This window comes from Entelurus aequoreus, linkage group LG02 (assembly GCF_033978785.1).
Source record: "Entelurus aequoreus isolate RoL-2023_Sb linkage group LG02, RoL_Eaeq_v1.1, whole genome shotgun sequence".
Lineage (NCBI taxonomy): Eukaryota > Metazoa > Chordata > Actinopteri > Syngnathiformes > Syngnathidae > Entelurus > Entelurus aequoreus.
Window position 1 is genome coordinate 93,266,932 of NC_084732.1, and position 17,081 is coordinate 93,284,012.

Sequence of the window (17,081 nt, forward strand, 5' to 3'; positions counted from 1 at the left end):
TTACATATCTAAAATAAAACAGTTTTCTAAACTGGACTTTCAATCGAAGCAGGAGGTAATACTTAAAGGAAGATCTCCATCGAGACAGAGAGACTTTTAAAACTGAAGAAAGATAAGGAAGACTTCTATAGGAGCTGCGCATGGACTCATTTATACCTAAAGGTAAGACCATAATAACGTTTTTTTATTAAATGTGATTTTCATGATAAGGTAAGCGCCGGAGTGAGAAGAGGTTTTAAAATAATTAGCGCATGCTTGCCAATCCCGCATGCTTTTGGTAAACGCAGGAGTGAGAAGAGGTTTTAAATTAATTAGCGCCCCGGCGGCTATTCAAGGAAATACGGTAGATGATGTTTTACAGACCATCTTCTGACAGCCACTTCAGGATGCGCCGTTTTATGGACGGTCTTATTTACATTGCTCACCTTCGGCAGCGTCTTCTCCCCGTCATCTTTGTTGTAGCGGTGTAGCGTGCAAGGACGAGAGTGGAAGAAGTGTCAAAAGATGGATCTAACTGTTTTAATGACATTCAGACTTTACTTCAATCAATAACGGAGCAGCATCTCCTCATCCGGAAACAACAACAAGGCCGGAAATGTGTCCCGTGAAAAACCGTCCGAACGGAACTCTCTAATAACTAAAGTTCCTTGGGTGAATAATATAAACTCACCACACCGGTATGTTTTAGAGCTTTCATGGCGAGTTTACCGACAGATATAAGTAAGAACTTTACACTACTTTATATTAGAAATGGCAACAGCGGAGGATGAATGTCCCATAACAAGAAGAAAGAGAAAAAGAAGAAGCTTCCTCGACTACGGTGAGAAGCTTCACGGACTACAAAGGCGGACACGCGCAAGTTTTCAGGACTTATGCAGATCCCAAATACAGATCAGCAGGTACCAGAAGATAAGAAAAGTTGCTTTTGCATAATATTGCGAAACAAAACGGCAGATATGTCTTACCTTATACACACAGCATAATAATACTCCTATGTATGTTGAAGCACATCAAGCGGTGCGGCTTCATAGCTTACCAAAGTCGTACTAAAACATTTTGATAGATTTTTGAGCGCCGTGTGTAATGTTCTATATTTTCAATGGAACATATAAAATGTTGGTGTTGTTTACTTGAGTCATATTGCCGTCATAGTGCAGTCTACACGTGTATCTTATGTTTGACTGCCATCTACTGGTCACACTTATCATTACACCATGTACCAAATAAAATTGCCTCGAGGTCGGTAAGCAAATCCAGAATTATTCCGTACACTAGGCGCACCGGGTTATAAGGCGCACTGTCAAGTTTTGAGGAAAACAAATGATTTTAAGTGCGCCTTATAGTGCGAAAAATACGGTACTTAAGAAAGTGTAAGAAAACAGTGAAAATATTACCAGAGAAAACGAGGAAGAACTATTTTCTGCAGGTTTCGTGCCGTGAAGTTTTACAGCTGTGCTCTAAAGCAGTGGTCCCCAACCACTGGCCCGGGCCCGGTACCGGTCTGCGGACCGATTAGTACCGGGCTGCGCAAGAAATTAAAAAAAAAAAATAAAAAAAAAAAAAAAAATAAAAAAATAAAAAATAAAAAAAATATATATATATATATATATATATATATATATATATATATATATATATATATATATATATATATATATATATATATATATATATATATATATATATATATATATATATATATTTTTTTTTTTTTTAATTAAATCAACATAAAAAACACAATATATACATTATATATCAATATACACTACCATTCAAAAGTTTGGGGTCACCCAAACAATTTTGTGGAATAGCCTTCATTTTTAAGAACAAGAATAGACTGTCGAGTTTTAGATGAAAGTTCTCTTTTTCTGGCCATTTTGAGCGTTTAATTGACCCCACAAATGTGATGCTCCAGAAACTCAGTCTGCTCAAAGGAAGGTCAGTTTTGTAGCTTCTGTAACGAGCTAAACTGTTTTCAGATGTGTGAACATGATTGCACAAGGGTTTTCTAATCATCAATTAGCTTTCTGAGCCAATGAGCAAACACATTCAAATCAAATCAAATCAAATCAACTTTATTTATAAAGCACATTTAAAATTTACCACAGGGGTAGCCAAAGTGCTGTACAATGGGCAGGTTAAAAATAATACGAGAACCGAGCAAACACAACACAACACAAACAGAACACGATAAAAAATAAATAAATAAATAAATAAATAAAATAAATAAAACATAAAAAACAGGTTCACAGCAGGTGTATTATGGGGCGCCATTGCAGGATGGGTATCACTCAGTGTTAAAAGCCATGGAATAAAAGTATGTTTTTAAGAGAGATTTAAAAACAGGAAGAGAGGAGGCTTGTCTAACACTAAGAGGTAGGTCGTTCCAGAGCTTGGGAGCAGCAGCGGCGAAAGCTCTGTCACCTCTAAGCTTCAGCCTTGTGTCCGGGACCTTCAGTAGCAGCTGATCGGCTGATCTTAGGGATCGGGTGGGGCAGTAAGGCTGAAGGAGGTCGGAGAGATATGTTGGCGCGAGGTTGTTTAGACATTTAAAAACAAATAAAAGGAGTTTAAAATTGATTCTGTAACGCACAGGGAGCCAGTGAAGGGACGCTAATATAGGGGTGATGTGCTCACGTCTGCGGGTCTGTGTTAGCAGACGAGCAGCAGAGTTCTGCACGAGCTGCAGGCGGGCAAGGGAGGCCTGGCTAATGCCTACATACAGGGCATTGCAGTAGTCTAAACGAGTCGAGATAAAGGCGTGGATTAATTTCTCGAGATCATGTCCTAATAGAAGCGGTTTCACTTTCGCTATTTGGCGTAATTGATAAAAGCTTTTTTGTACGACGCTGCTGATTTGTTTTTCGAATTTAAAATCTGAGTCGAACTTTACCCCCAGGTTTGTGACACAGTCGCTGAGATACGGGGTCAGAGTGCCGAGGTCAACGTTGAGGGAGGGGGAGCGACTTGGACCGAACAACATAACTTCTGTTTTGTCTTCATTTAGGCTCAGGAAGTTAGCTGAAAGCCAGGCTTTGATGTCGTGCAGGCAGTCAATAAGACGTTGAACCGTGTTATTTTGTGCCATGGGAAAATAAATCTGGCAATCATCGGCATAAAAATGAAATGCAATATCGTACTTCCTAAAAATAGAACCAAGGGGGAGAAGGTAAAGCGCAAATACGATTGGGGCAAGGATTGAGCCTTGGGGAACCCCATGTGGTAAAGGAGCTGTGGAAGACATAAAACTGTCTATTTTTACACAAAACGACCGGAACCAGTTGAGGGCGGCGCCCTTAATGCCCACACAGTTCTCAAGACGAGTGATTAAGGTGGCGTGGTCGACGGTGTCGAAAGCAGCAGACAGATCTAAAAGCACCAGGACAACATATTTACCAGAATCAGTTGACAGGAGGATATCGTTAAAAACTTTTAAAAGCGCTGACTCTGTGCTGTGGAGGGCTTTAAAACCGGACTGGAACAACTCAGTGATACCATTATCCTCTAAGAAGGGCAACAATTGACTGTAGACAACCTTCTCTAATATTTTAGAAATGTATGGAAGATTAGAGATAGGTCTAAGGTTAGAGAGGATAGAGGGGTCGAGGCTTGGTTTTTTAAGTAGAGGTCGTACCACTGCATGTTTAAACTCTACTGGAACTATTCCAGAAGAGAGGCTACTATTGATAATGTTAAGGACACTTGATCCAATAGTAGCAAGTACCTCCTTAAACAGGCGAGGTGGGAGGGAGTCTGCAGGAGAACCAGAGGGCTTCATTTGACTAACTGTGTCATTTAAAAAAGAAAAGGACACCGGCTCTAACTGATGGAAAACAGAAGAGAAATTCAGTGGAACAGAAGGCTGAGATAAACTGGCTCTAGTTGACACAATTTTGTCAGTGAAAAAATGGAGACAATTTTCACAGAATTCAAAAGAAGCATCAAAACCAACAGATTTGGGAGCATCAATGACAGTGTTAATAGTTTTAAACAGAAGTCTGGGGTTGTTATAGTTAGAAGATATAATCTGAGATAGATATATATTCATCTCTGCCTTTACAGTCATCTGAAAGGAAAACAGGCTTTCTTTAAAAATGGCAAAGGACACATGCAGCCTGTCTTTTTTCCATTTTCTCTCTGCCATTCTACACTTGCGCCTGGCAGCCCGAGTGACGTCATTCAACCAGGGCTGAGGCGTGGCTTTAGAGCGGCGGCACTTGAAAGGAGCGATCGTGTCCAGTGTTTGTAAACAAATAGAGTTGAACCCAGAAACCAACTCTTCAGTATTCAAACATACAGAGGCTGCAGAATTATCCTCACAAAGAGTCGAAAAAATTGAGGAGAACAGCGCAAGGAGACGAAGAATTAAACATGCGAGAGCGTTGAGGAGGAGCGCACAATTTAACCGGACACTGAGTGGGAATATCAAACAGGATCGGCATATGATCAGAGAACACAGCGTCGCAAATGTCCAAATTAAAAACACACAAACCATACGAGAGCACTAAATCGAGTGTATGCCCGCGTTCATGTGTGGAACCACATACAGATTGTACGAAGTTAAAAGAGTCAATTACATTCAGGAAGCTCCTGGGAAGTGACTCGTCTGGACAGCAGGTGTGAATATTAAAATCACCCACAATAAGGACACGATCATATTTGGGCAGGATTTCAGCCAGAAATTCAGAAAAGTCAGTTATAAAGTCTTTGTGGTACTTGGGTGGTCGGTAGACGACAGCACACAGGACGACATCAGAAAGACCCAGTTCAAACATGCACAGTTCGAAGCTTGAAAAGGAGGATTGCACGCGGATCTGACGGCATTTAAAGTCATTTTTAAAAACGACTGCTAATCCTCCTCCTTTTCGGCCGGACGACCGCGGAGAATTAAAGTAGGAACACTCCGGAGGCAGAAGTTCATTAAGAGGGGGCGGACTCACCGGCTCTCAGCCATGTTTCCGTCCAGTCCGCGGGAAGTGAAGAAATCTTTCAGGATAAAAGTTTTGTTTGTCAAGGATCTTGCGTTCACAAGACCGAACCTGGCATTGTACCATTAGAACACTGGAGTGATAGTTGCTGGAAATGGCCCTCTATACACCTATGTAGATATTCCACTAAAAACCAGACATTTGCAGCTAGAATAGTCATTTACCACATTAGCAATGTATAGAGTGTATTTCTTTAAAGTTAAGACTAGTTTAAAGTTATTTTCATTGAAAAGTACAGTGCTTTTCCTTCAAAAATAAGGACATTTCAATGTGGCCCCAAACTTTTGAACGGTGGTGTAGATCAATATAGGTCTGCAGGGATACAGTCCGTAAGCACACATGATTGTATTTCTTTATGGAAAAAAAAAAACAAAATTCCCCCCCCCCAGCTCCGGTCCGTGGGACAAATTTTCAAACGTTGACCGGTCCCCAGCTACAAAAAGGTTGGGGACCACTGCTTTAAAGGATGAGTGCGGCCAAGGTGGTGTGGTATTACCGGTCTTGCATAATTTATAGACCACATTGGTCTGACTACGGTCAAATGTTAAAAATCCCAAAAACTGCCATACTGTGGAGGCGATTTTTCCTCTTTTATCCACAATTTCTTCATTTTGACTTTCTCCTCTCACTCCATACAAAAAAAATCAACCATCATCATTATGCAGGTTAAATTGAAGGCTTCGGCGAGCAGCTCTTAGGGAGTAGGGCTGTAGTTTGGACACCCCTGGATTAGACGTATGAAAAATAAAAACCTCCTTTGGGTATATTTCTAGTATGCATTTCCTATTTTATGAATTCATGTGGAACACTCCTCCTGACCTCTATAGAAGTCTACTTCTCCTCAAGACGGTGGTCAGGTGTGTATTAGAGCCGTGGGATCCTGGGCCTTCTAAAGAGCTGTTATTTTACACGCGGTTGAATCTGTTAAGGGCGTCACGACTGCCTCTGCTCACTGACAGCTTGATGAGTATTGTCTGTCCTTTTCCCATTTTGCCGTTTCCATTTCTCTTCTCTTTCATTTCCGAGCCCTACCTCTTTTTTGCACTCCCTTTTTTTTGCCGCTCTCCTGCCATGCTTGTGCTCTTCACTCTCCTAACCTCTCATTTTGCATGACTTTGCTCTCCTCAGTGATTCTTTTGGACACCACGGCGGTGCTGGGAGAACTGGACTGGAAGACCTACCCTGTCAACGGGGTGAGCGATGTTAGCGTTGTCTTATTTGGGAGTGAAGTTTACATTTAAAAGTGAAGTGAACATGACCTACATAATTAAGGATGTAACCATGTAAAAATGTCATATCATTATTATGTGAATTCTCCAAAGCATTCACACATGGTTTTCCACACCAAAATTCATCTATTTATTATTATTCCTCTATTTCTTCTCCTCCAGATTTTGGTGCGCTCTACCTTCCACATTTTATTTTATTTTATTTATTTTTTTGTCATAAAAAAATACAATCATGTGTGCTTACGGACTGTATCCCTTGCAGACTGTATTGATCTATATTGATATATAATGTAGGAACCAGAAATATTAATAACAGAAAGAAACAACCCTTTTGTGTGAATGAGTGTAAATGGGGGAGGGAGGTTTTTTGGGTTGGTGCACTAATTGTAAGTGTATCTTGTGTTTTTTATGTTGATCTAATAAAAAAAAAAAAAAAAAAAAAAAAAAAAAATGATAGCGATAATTCCCGATATTACATTTTAAAGCATTTATCGGACATCTCTCGTGAATAATGTAAACTCACTACACCGGTATGTTTTAGCAATTTTAGCGAGTTTACTGACAGATATAAGTAAGAACTAGGGATGTCCGATAATGGCTTTTTGCAGATATCCGATATTCCGATATTGTCCAACTCTTAATTACCGATACCGATATCAACCGATACCGATACATACAGTTGTGGAATTAACACATTATTATGCCTAATTTGGACAACCAGGTATGGTGAAGATAAGGTCCTTTTTTTTTAAAATTAATAAAATAAGATAAATAAATTAAAAACATTTTCTTGAATAAAAAAGAAAGTAAAACAATATAAAAACAGATACATAGAAACTAGTAATTAATGAAAATGAGTAAAATTAACTGTTAAAGGTTAGTACTATTAGTGGACCAGCAGCACGCACAATCATGTGTGCTTACGGACTGTATCCCTTGCAGACTGTATTGATATATATTGATATGGGAGTGAAGTTTACATTTAAAAGTGAAGTGAACGTGACCTACATAATTAAGGATGTAACCATGTAAAAATGTCATATCATTATTATGTGAATTCTCCAAAGCATTCACACATGGTTTTCCACACCAAAATTCATCTATTTATTATTATTCCTCTATTTCTTCTCCTCCAGATTTTGGTGCGCTCTACCTTCCACATTTTATTTTATTTTATTTATTTTTTTGTCATAAAAAAATACAATCATGTGTGCTTACGGACTGTATCCCTTGCAGACTGTATTGATCTATATTGATATATAATGTAGGAACCAGAAATATTAATAACAGAAAGAAACAACCCTTTTGTGTGAATGAGTGTGAATGAGTGTAAATGGGGAAGGGAGGTTTTTTGGGTTGGTGCACTAATTGTAAGTGTATCTTGTGTTTTTTATGTTGATCTAATAAAAAAAACAAAAAAAAAAAAAAAAAAAAAAATGATAGCGATAATTCCCGATATTACATTTTAAAGCATTTATCGGACATCTCTCGTGAATAATGTAAACTCACTACACCGGTATGTTTTAGCAATTTTAGCGAGTTTACTGACAGATATAAGTAAGAACTAGGGATGTCCGATAATGGCTTTTTGCAGATATCCGATATTCCGATATTGTCCAACTCTTAATTACCGATACCGATATCAACCGATACCGATACATACAGTTGTGGAATTAACACATTATTATGCCTAATTTGGACAACCAGGTATGGTGAAGATAAGGTCCTTTTTTAAAAAAATTAATAAAATAAGATAAATAAATTAAAAACATTTTCTTGAATAAAAAAGAAAGTAAAACAATATAAAAACAGATACATAGAAACTAGTAATTAATGAAAATGAGTAAAATTAACTGTTAAAGGTTAGTACTATTAGTGGACCAGCAGCACGCACAATCATGTGTGCTTACGGACTGTATCCCTTGCAGACTGTATTGATATATATTGATATATAATGTAGGAACCAGAATATTAATAACAGAAAGAAACAACCCTTTTGTGGGAATGAGTGTAAATGGGGGAGTGAGGTTTTTTGGGTTGGTGCACTAATTGTAAGTGTATCTTGTGTTTTTTATGTTGATTTAATTAAAAAAAACAAAAAACATGTTTTATATTTTTATTGTATTTTTTTATTTATTTCTTGTGCGGCCCGGTACCAATTGATCCACGGACCGGTACAGGGCCGCGGCCCGGTGGTTGGGGACCACTGCTTTAAGCCATGGCTAGCTAGCTAGCGGCTAAAGTCAATCCGCAGTCGGCAGTGTTTTAGCTACTTCTAAATCACTAATCCTCGCCTCCATGGCGACAAATAAAGTACGTTTCTTACATGTATCGTTATCACTGGAGGACGAGGAATAGCTAAACATGCTTCACAATAGAGATGTCCCAGTGTTTCCCATAAACTGCCAAGATACCTGTGGCGGTGGGGGCGTGGCTATGGGCGTGGTCACCATGACATCATCGAGTAATTTGCATAATTTACTACAATGATATGATTTTCTCTAAAAAGGCTCAAAAAATTTATACTTACTAATTAATAATAATAGTTTTGTTTTAAACGTCCATCCATCCATCCATCCATCCATCCATCCATCCATCCATCCATTTTACAATATTATTACAACACTTTATGTACATATTTATATACAGATTTGAACAATAAGTTATTCACTGAAATATATTTATTAATTGTGGTTCTTACAAAAAATATATCTTATAAAATATAAAAGCTAAAATGTCTCTTAAAGCTCTGCCCCTTTAATTAGTGTATACTAAATAATTTAACTTTAGCCTACTACTACAACCATATTATTTACCAGCAACATAAAGTGAAACAGAGGCAGAGGTGTCCTGCCACAGTCAGCAACAAATAAACAGAAAACAGTAGTGGTCAAATACAAATAAGGCAACAAGAGAAGTATCCTACACTTCTCTTTTGTAAAGTAAATCTGAACAGCCTATATGGGCATCTACATCAACTATATGATTTGCCTGAGAAGTTGGAAAGGACAAAAAAAATAAAAATAAAAATATTTTATTTGTGGCGGACGTAATTCTTTCGTGGCGGGCCGCCACAAATAAATGAATGTGTGGGAAACACTGTGTCTGATATCGGCCCTTTAAAATGTAATATCGGAAAATACCGGTATCGTATTTTTTATTATCGGTATCGGTATCGTTTTTTAATTTTTATTTTAATTTTTTTTATTAAATCAACATAAAAAACACAAGATACACTTACAATTAGTGCACCAACCCAAAAAACATCCCTCCCCATTTACACTCATTCACACAAAAGGTATGTTTCTTTCTGTTATTAATATTCTGGTTCCTACATTATATATCAATATATATCAATACAGTCTGCAAGGGATACAGTCCGTAAGCACACATGATTGTGCGTGCTGCTGGTCCACTAATAGTACTAACCTTTGACAGTTAATTTGACTCATTTTCATTCATTACTAGTTTCTATGTAACTGTTTTTATATTGTTTTACTTTCTTTTTTATTCAAGAAAATGTTTTTAATTTATTTATCTTATTTTATTTTATTAATTTTTTGAAAAAGGACCTTATAATCACCATACCTGGTTGTCCAAATTAGGCATAATAATGTGTTAATTCCACGACTGTATATATCGGTATTGGTTGATATCGGTATCGGTTAATATCGGTATCGGTAATTAAAGAGTTGGACAATATCGGAATATCGGATATCGGCAAAAAGCCATTATCGGACATCCCTACTTCACAATGTAAACAAACGCCATTGGTGGATCTACACCTAACATCCACTGTAATGATACCAAGTACAGTAGCGTATCTAGTCGATACTACTATGATTACGTCAATATTTTTTGGCATCACAACATCCTTTTTTGTTTTTTAAAAATGTATATTATGTTTATACACTCAGGAAATATGTCCCTGGACACATGAGGACTTTGAATATGACCAATGTATGATCTTGTAACTACTTGGTATCGGCTTGATACCCAAATGTGTGGTATCGTCCACAATTAATGTAAAGTATCAAACAACAGAAGAATAAGTGATTATCACATTTTAACAGAAGCGTAGATAGAACATGTTAAAAGAAAAAGTAAGCAGATATTAACAGTAAATGAACAAGTAGATTAATAATTTATTTTCGACCACACAAATAATAGAATGATAAATGACACAATATGTTACTGCATACGTCAGCAGACTAATTAGGAGCCTTTGTATGTTTACTTACTACTAAACAAGTTGTCTTGTATGTTCACTATTTTATTTAAAGGCCTACTGAAATTATTTTTTTTAATTTAAACAGGTTTAGCAGATCCATTCTATGTGTCATACTTGATCATTTCACGATATTGCCATATTTTTGCTGAAAGGATTTAGAAGAGAACAACGACGATAAAGTTCGCAAATTTTGGTCGCTGATAAAAAAAGCCTTGCCTGTACCGGAAGTAGCGTGACGTCGCAGGTTGAAGGGCTCCTCACATTTCCCCATTGTTTACACCAGCAGCGAGAGCAATTCGGACCGAGAAAGCGACGATTACCCCATTAATTTGAGCGAGGATGAAAGATTTGTGGATGAGGAACGTGAGAGTGAAGGACTAGAGTGCAGTGCAAGACGTATCTTTTTTTCGCTCTGACCGTAACTTAGGTAAAAGGGCTCATTGGATTCCACACTTTGTCCTTTTTCTATTGTGGATCACGGATTTGTATTTCAAACCACCTCGGATACTATATCCTCTTGAAAATGAGAGTCGAGAACGCGAAATGGACATTCACAGTGACTTTTATCTCCACGACAATACATCGGTGAAGCACTTTAGCTACGGAGCTAACGGGATAGCATCGTGCTTGAATGCAGATAGAAAAAAAAGAAATAAGCCCCTGACTGGAAGGATAGACAAAAGATCAACAATACTACTATCAGGAGACACCGAACCAAACACTGGACCTGTAACCACACGGTTAATGCTGTGCCGCCTGTCGAAGCCTAGCATTGCTGTTGCTAACGACGCCATTGAAGCTAACTTAGCTACGGGACCTCGTCAGAGCTATGATAAAAACATTAGCGCTCCACCTACGCCAGCCCTCATCTGCTCATCAACACCCATGCTCACCAGCGTTCCAACGATCGACGGCGCGACGAAGGACTTCACCCGATCATCGATGCGATCGGCGGCTGGCGTCGGATAGCGCGTCTGCTATCCAACTCAAAGTCCTCCTGGTTGTGTTGCTGCAGCCAGCCGCTAATACACAGATCCCACCTACAGCTTTCTTCTTTGCAGTCTCCATTGTTCATTAAACAAATTGCAAAAGATTCACCAACACAGATGTCCAGAATACTGTGGAATTTTGCGATGAAAACAGAGCTGTTTGTATTGGATACAATGGTGTCTGAATACTTCCGCTTCAACCATTGACGTCACGCGCAAACGTCATCATACATAGACATTTTCAACCGGAAGTTTCCCGGGAAATTTAAAATTGCACTTTATAAGTTAACCCGGCCGTATTGGCATGTGTTGCAATGTTAAGATTTCATCATTGATATATAAACCATCAGACTGCGTGGTCGGTAGTAGTGGGTTTCAGTAGGCCTTTAAGGACAAATAATAAGAATAATACGTTTAATGTACCCTAAGATTTTTTGTTAAAATAAAACCAATAATGCCATTTTTTTGTGGTCCCCTTTATTTAGAAAAGTACCGAAATAATATTGGTATCGGGACAACACTAATGTATACAGTTCAGTTTGACGTTGACATTGTACACATAGCAAAATGAAATCTAGAGATGCCCTCACATCCATCAGCTCCATGAATAACACAAACATATGTAAATACCGCATGCTGAGCTTTGTTTACAACATAAAGAAGAACACCGTAATGTACAGCATGTTTGTATTCACCAGTTGGCTCAGGCCGAGCTTAATGACACATCACAGCTGATTTCATTTCCATCAACTCCATAAGGTACAATATAATAACGGCGGGCGCGAGCGGCAATTTTTCTACGTCGGGTCTCATTTAGGACGTGAAATGATAGCAGAACATTTTGTGCTCTTGGCTGTTATTAAAAGTGCAATAAATCCTTTTTGCAGCAAAGCCAATATGAAGCACCACAACACAGACACAGTTCCCAGGCCAAATACTGTACCCTTCCTGGGAAAAAAAAACAAACAAACAAAACAAAACAAAAAAACTACTCGGGAGGTTTCGCTGCGGGGGAACGCTGTCTGTAATTGGCTGTACAATAACACAACACGTCACCACTCAGATTCACATTAAATCAATAATTCATCACAACTGCAGCGATTTAACGTTATTTTCATAATGTTTCTCTCGCTCGAGCCTGTAGGGAGACCATGACAAATTGGGCTGTTGTAATCTAAATCTCACCGCTCTTTGCCAGGTTGACTTCCTCTACTGTTGTTATTGATATGTCTACTGTGTGCGTGTGTGTGTGTGTGCGTGTGTGTGTGTGTGTGTGTGTGTGTAAAATTCATTACTCATATAGGAAAACATTCTATCAGTTAAACATGCACAAAAGACACAAACAAGAACACCACCAGCTGGTTTATGCTACCATTAGTGGTTTGAAGATACAGTATATTTTTTACATTTCTGCATTTTTTTCACAATTACTAATTATTTCGAATAAAAACTTTTCGGCGGTACGAACGATTTGTCTGGCGTTAAACCCTGCCCTTTTCCGGGCTTTGGCACGTAATGGCATGAACTGTGCCCGCATGTACAAAAACCCAAAACCAGTGAAGTTGGCACGTTGTGTAAATGGTAAATAAAAATCCTTTTCAACTTATATTCAATTGAATAGACTGCAAAGACAAGATACTTCACGTTGGAACTGGAAAACTTTGATATTTTTTGCCAATATTAACTCATTTAGAATTTGATGCCTCCAACGTGTTTCAAAAAAGCTGGCACAAGTGGCAAAAAAGACTGAGAAAGTTGAGGAAGGCTCATCAAACACTTATTTGGAACATCTCACAGGTGAACAGGCTAATTGGGAACAGGTGGGTGCCATGATTGGGTATAAAAGCAGCGTCCATGAAATGCTCAGTCATTCACTAACAAGGATTGGACGAGGGTCACCACTTTGTGAACAAATGTGTGAGCAAATGGTCGAACAGTTTAAGAACAACATTTCTGAACGAGCTATTTGCAAGGAATTTAGGGATTTCCCCATCTACGGTCTGTAATATCATCAAACGTTCAGAGAATCTGAAGAAATCACTGCACGTAAGCGGCTTAGCCCGTGACCTTCGATCCCTCAGGCGGTACTGCATCAAAAAGCGACATCATTGTGTAAAGGCTATCACCACATGGGCTCAGGAACACTTCAGAAAAACACTGTCAGTAACTACAGTTGGTCGCTACATCTGTAAGTGCAAGTTAAAACTCTACTATGCAAAGCCAAAGCCATTTATCAACAACACCCAGAAACGCAGCCGGCTTTGCTGGGCCCGAGCTCATCTAAGATGGACTGATGCAAAAGGGAAAAGTGTTCTGTGGTCTGACGAGTCCACATTTCAAATTGTTTTTGGAAACTGTGGACGTTGTGTCCTCCGGAACAAAGAGGAAAAGAACCATCCGGATTGTTATAGGCGCAAAGTTGAAAAGCCAGCATGTGTGATGGTATGGGGGTGTATTAGGGCCCCAGACATGGGTAACTTACACATCTGTGAAGGCACCATTAATGTTGAAAGGTACATACAGGTTTTGGAGCAACAGATGCTGCCATCCAAGAAACATCTTTTTCATGGACGCCCCTGCTTATTTCAGCAAGACAATGCCAAGTCACGTGTTACATCAACGTGGCTTTGTAGTAAAAGAGTGCGGGTACTAGACTGGCCTGCCTGTAGTCCAGACCTGTCCCCCATTGAAAATGTGTGGCGCATTATGAAGCCTAAAATACAACAACGGAGACCCCCGGACTGTTGAACAACTTAAGCTGTACATCAAGCAAGAATGGGAAAGAATTCCACCTGAAAAGCTTGGTCTCCTCAGTTCCCAAAGATTTACTGAGTGTTGTTAAAAGGAAAGGCCATGTAACACAGTGGTGAAAATGCCCCTGTGCCAACTTTTTTGCAATGTGTTGCTACCATTAAATTCGAAGTTAACGATTATTTGCAAAAAAACAACAACAAAGTTTTCCAGTTGGAACATTAAATATCTTGTCTTTGCAGTCTATTCAATTGAATATAAGTTGAAAAGGATTTGCAAATCATTGTATTCTCTTTTTATTTACCATTTACACAACGTGCCAACTTCACTGGTTTTGGGGTTTGTAAATAAAACTCAATACAGTGCTTGCAAAACACTATCAGTGTTGATAAATCATTTGTGTGCTACATAATGATATTGGCATCTTCTCCTCCCAGTACTGTGAGTGTTTTGATGATCAGCTTATATTTTGCATACTAATGAAGACAGAGACGCAAAATACGTGTGACAAACCGGACATATCCCTCGGACCGGCAATCAGGTTTTATTCACTATAATTAGTAAAAAATTGGGGAAAACCTCAAAAATAAATATGTTCTGTCAAACCGCTAATGGCGACATAATCGAGCCGGCGGTGTTCTTGGTACAGTTTTCGGTTTAATGCTCAAGGTGCTGGAGCTGGTTTCAGTGCGTTATCGCTTGACATCATCTACTGTGTATCTGCAGGCTGGACTCAGTTGTCAGATATATCTTTCACTTGCTGAATTCAGACCCACTGGGACTTGCTGTGAAACACACACACACACACACACACACACACACACACACACACACACGCACACACACACACACACACACACACACACACACACACACACACACACACACACACACACACACACACACACACACACACACACACACACACACACACATATTCTTGTATTTCTTACCTTCTTGAGACCTCCGAAAAATGCCTACCTCTTTAGGACCACCCTTTCTATATATATAAAGATTTATATTTACAACATTAATAATATATACATACTATGCAAATATAAAAAAGCTTGTTGTGAAAAATTTGTTGGAATTTCACAAGAAAAACGTCACAATTTCACAAGAAAAACTTAGAATTTTGGCAGTATTATAATTAAAAGTCGTAAATTTACTCAACGCAAGTCAAAATTTTACAAGAAAGACTGAAAATGTGTGCAATATTATGATAAAAGTTGGAATTTTACTCAATAGCACTCGCAATTTTACAAGAAAAGCTTAAAATGTTGGCAACTTTATGAAAAGAGTCGTACTTTTACTCGACAAAAGTCACAATTTTATAAGAAAACTTTAAAATTTTGGCAATATTATAATAATAATATGAATTTTACTCGGCAAAGTTATAACAAAAGTCATCATTTTACTCCAAACAAGAACAAAACAAGAACAACCAAAAAATTGGCAATATTGTGATACAAGTAAGAATTTTGTATGACAAATGTCACCATTTTGCATTAAAAAGTAATCATTTTACATAAAAATCTAATCATTTTATGAGAAAATATTGCAATATTACAGAAACAGAAAGAATATGAGAAATTGTTCCCAATTTTATAAGAAAAACGTTGACACATTGTGCGAAAAAGACTGCTTTTAGTTCATTTTTTTGGTTGAATGTTTTGTTTGTAATTGGTTTTTAATCGTCATTATTTGCTTCAAGTTATTACAGTATGTCTCTATAAACATAATTATGTATTTTCTTTAATTAATTTTGGAAAAAGGGGGAGCATTTCAATTTCTTACACACACTTCTTATTATATATGTTGACCAGAGGGGGAGAACTTGAAATTCTAAAACCGACACACAGTCAATTTGAAAAATGCCTCCTTTTTGGGACCACCCTAATTTTGATAGATTTCACCACCACACATGATATTCTCTATTTTTAGTTTTTTGTAATGTGCTTAAGGCCGATGACAAAGGAGTCACGGACCACAGATGGCCCCTGTGCCGCACTTTGGGAAACTCAGCTATAAAAGCTAACTGTTAATGGCCACTATAATCTTAGTACCGTAGTGTATTTGTTCATCCTATGGTCACATAGGGGATGCGGGTTGTCTTACATCAGCACCGGAAGTCGTAAAATCAGCTGTTCACCAAGCGGGTTTTTTGGGGGATGAATAGGGAAGTCCTTCTTTAGCTGCCGTCTTGTTTTATCATATATTGCTGCCTTTGCACCTGTCAATGTTTACTTTTGTATGCACATTAAATCAACAAAAACTCCTGACTTTGGAGCAATGTTCACAGACTCTAGTATTTGGCTCTCTATTAGATGCAATGGATTTCTGTATTGGGACCATGATTTATGTCCTAACTGGTTCACCGGTCCTCATATGGAAGGTACTTTTCCTTGTTGATGTCTCAAGAAGGGTAGATATACACACACACACACACACACACACACACACACACACACACACACACACACACACACACACACACACACACACACACACACACACACACACACACACACACACACACACACACACACATTCTTGTATTTCTTACCTTCTTGAGACCTGAGAAAAATGCCTACCTCTTTAGGACCACCCTTTCTAGATATATAAAGATGTGTATTTACAACATTAATAATATATACATACTATGCAAATATAAAAAAGCTTGTTGTGAAACATTAGTTGGAATTTCACAAGAAAAAGGTCACAATTTCAAAAGAAAAACTTAGAATTTTGTCAGTATTATAATAAAAGTCATTATTTTACTCAACGCAAGTCTAAATTTTACAAGAAAAATTGAACATTTGTGAAATATTATGATAAAAGTTGGAATTTTACTCAATAACAGTCACTATTTTACAAGAAAAGTTTAAAATGT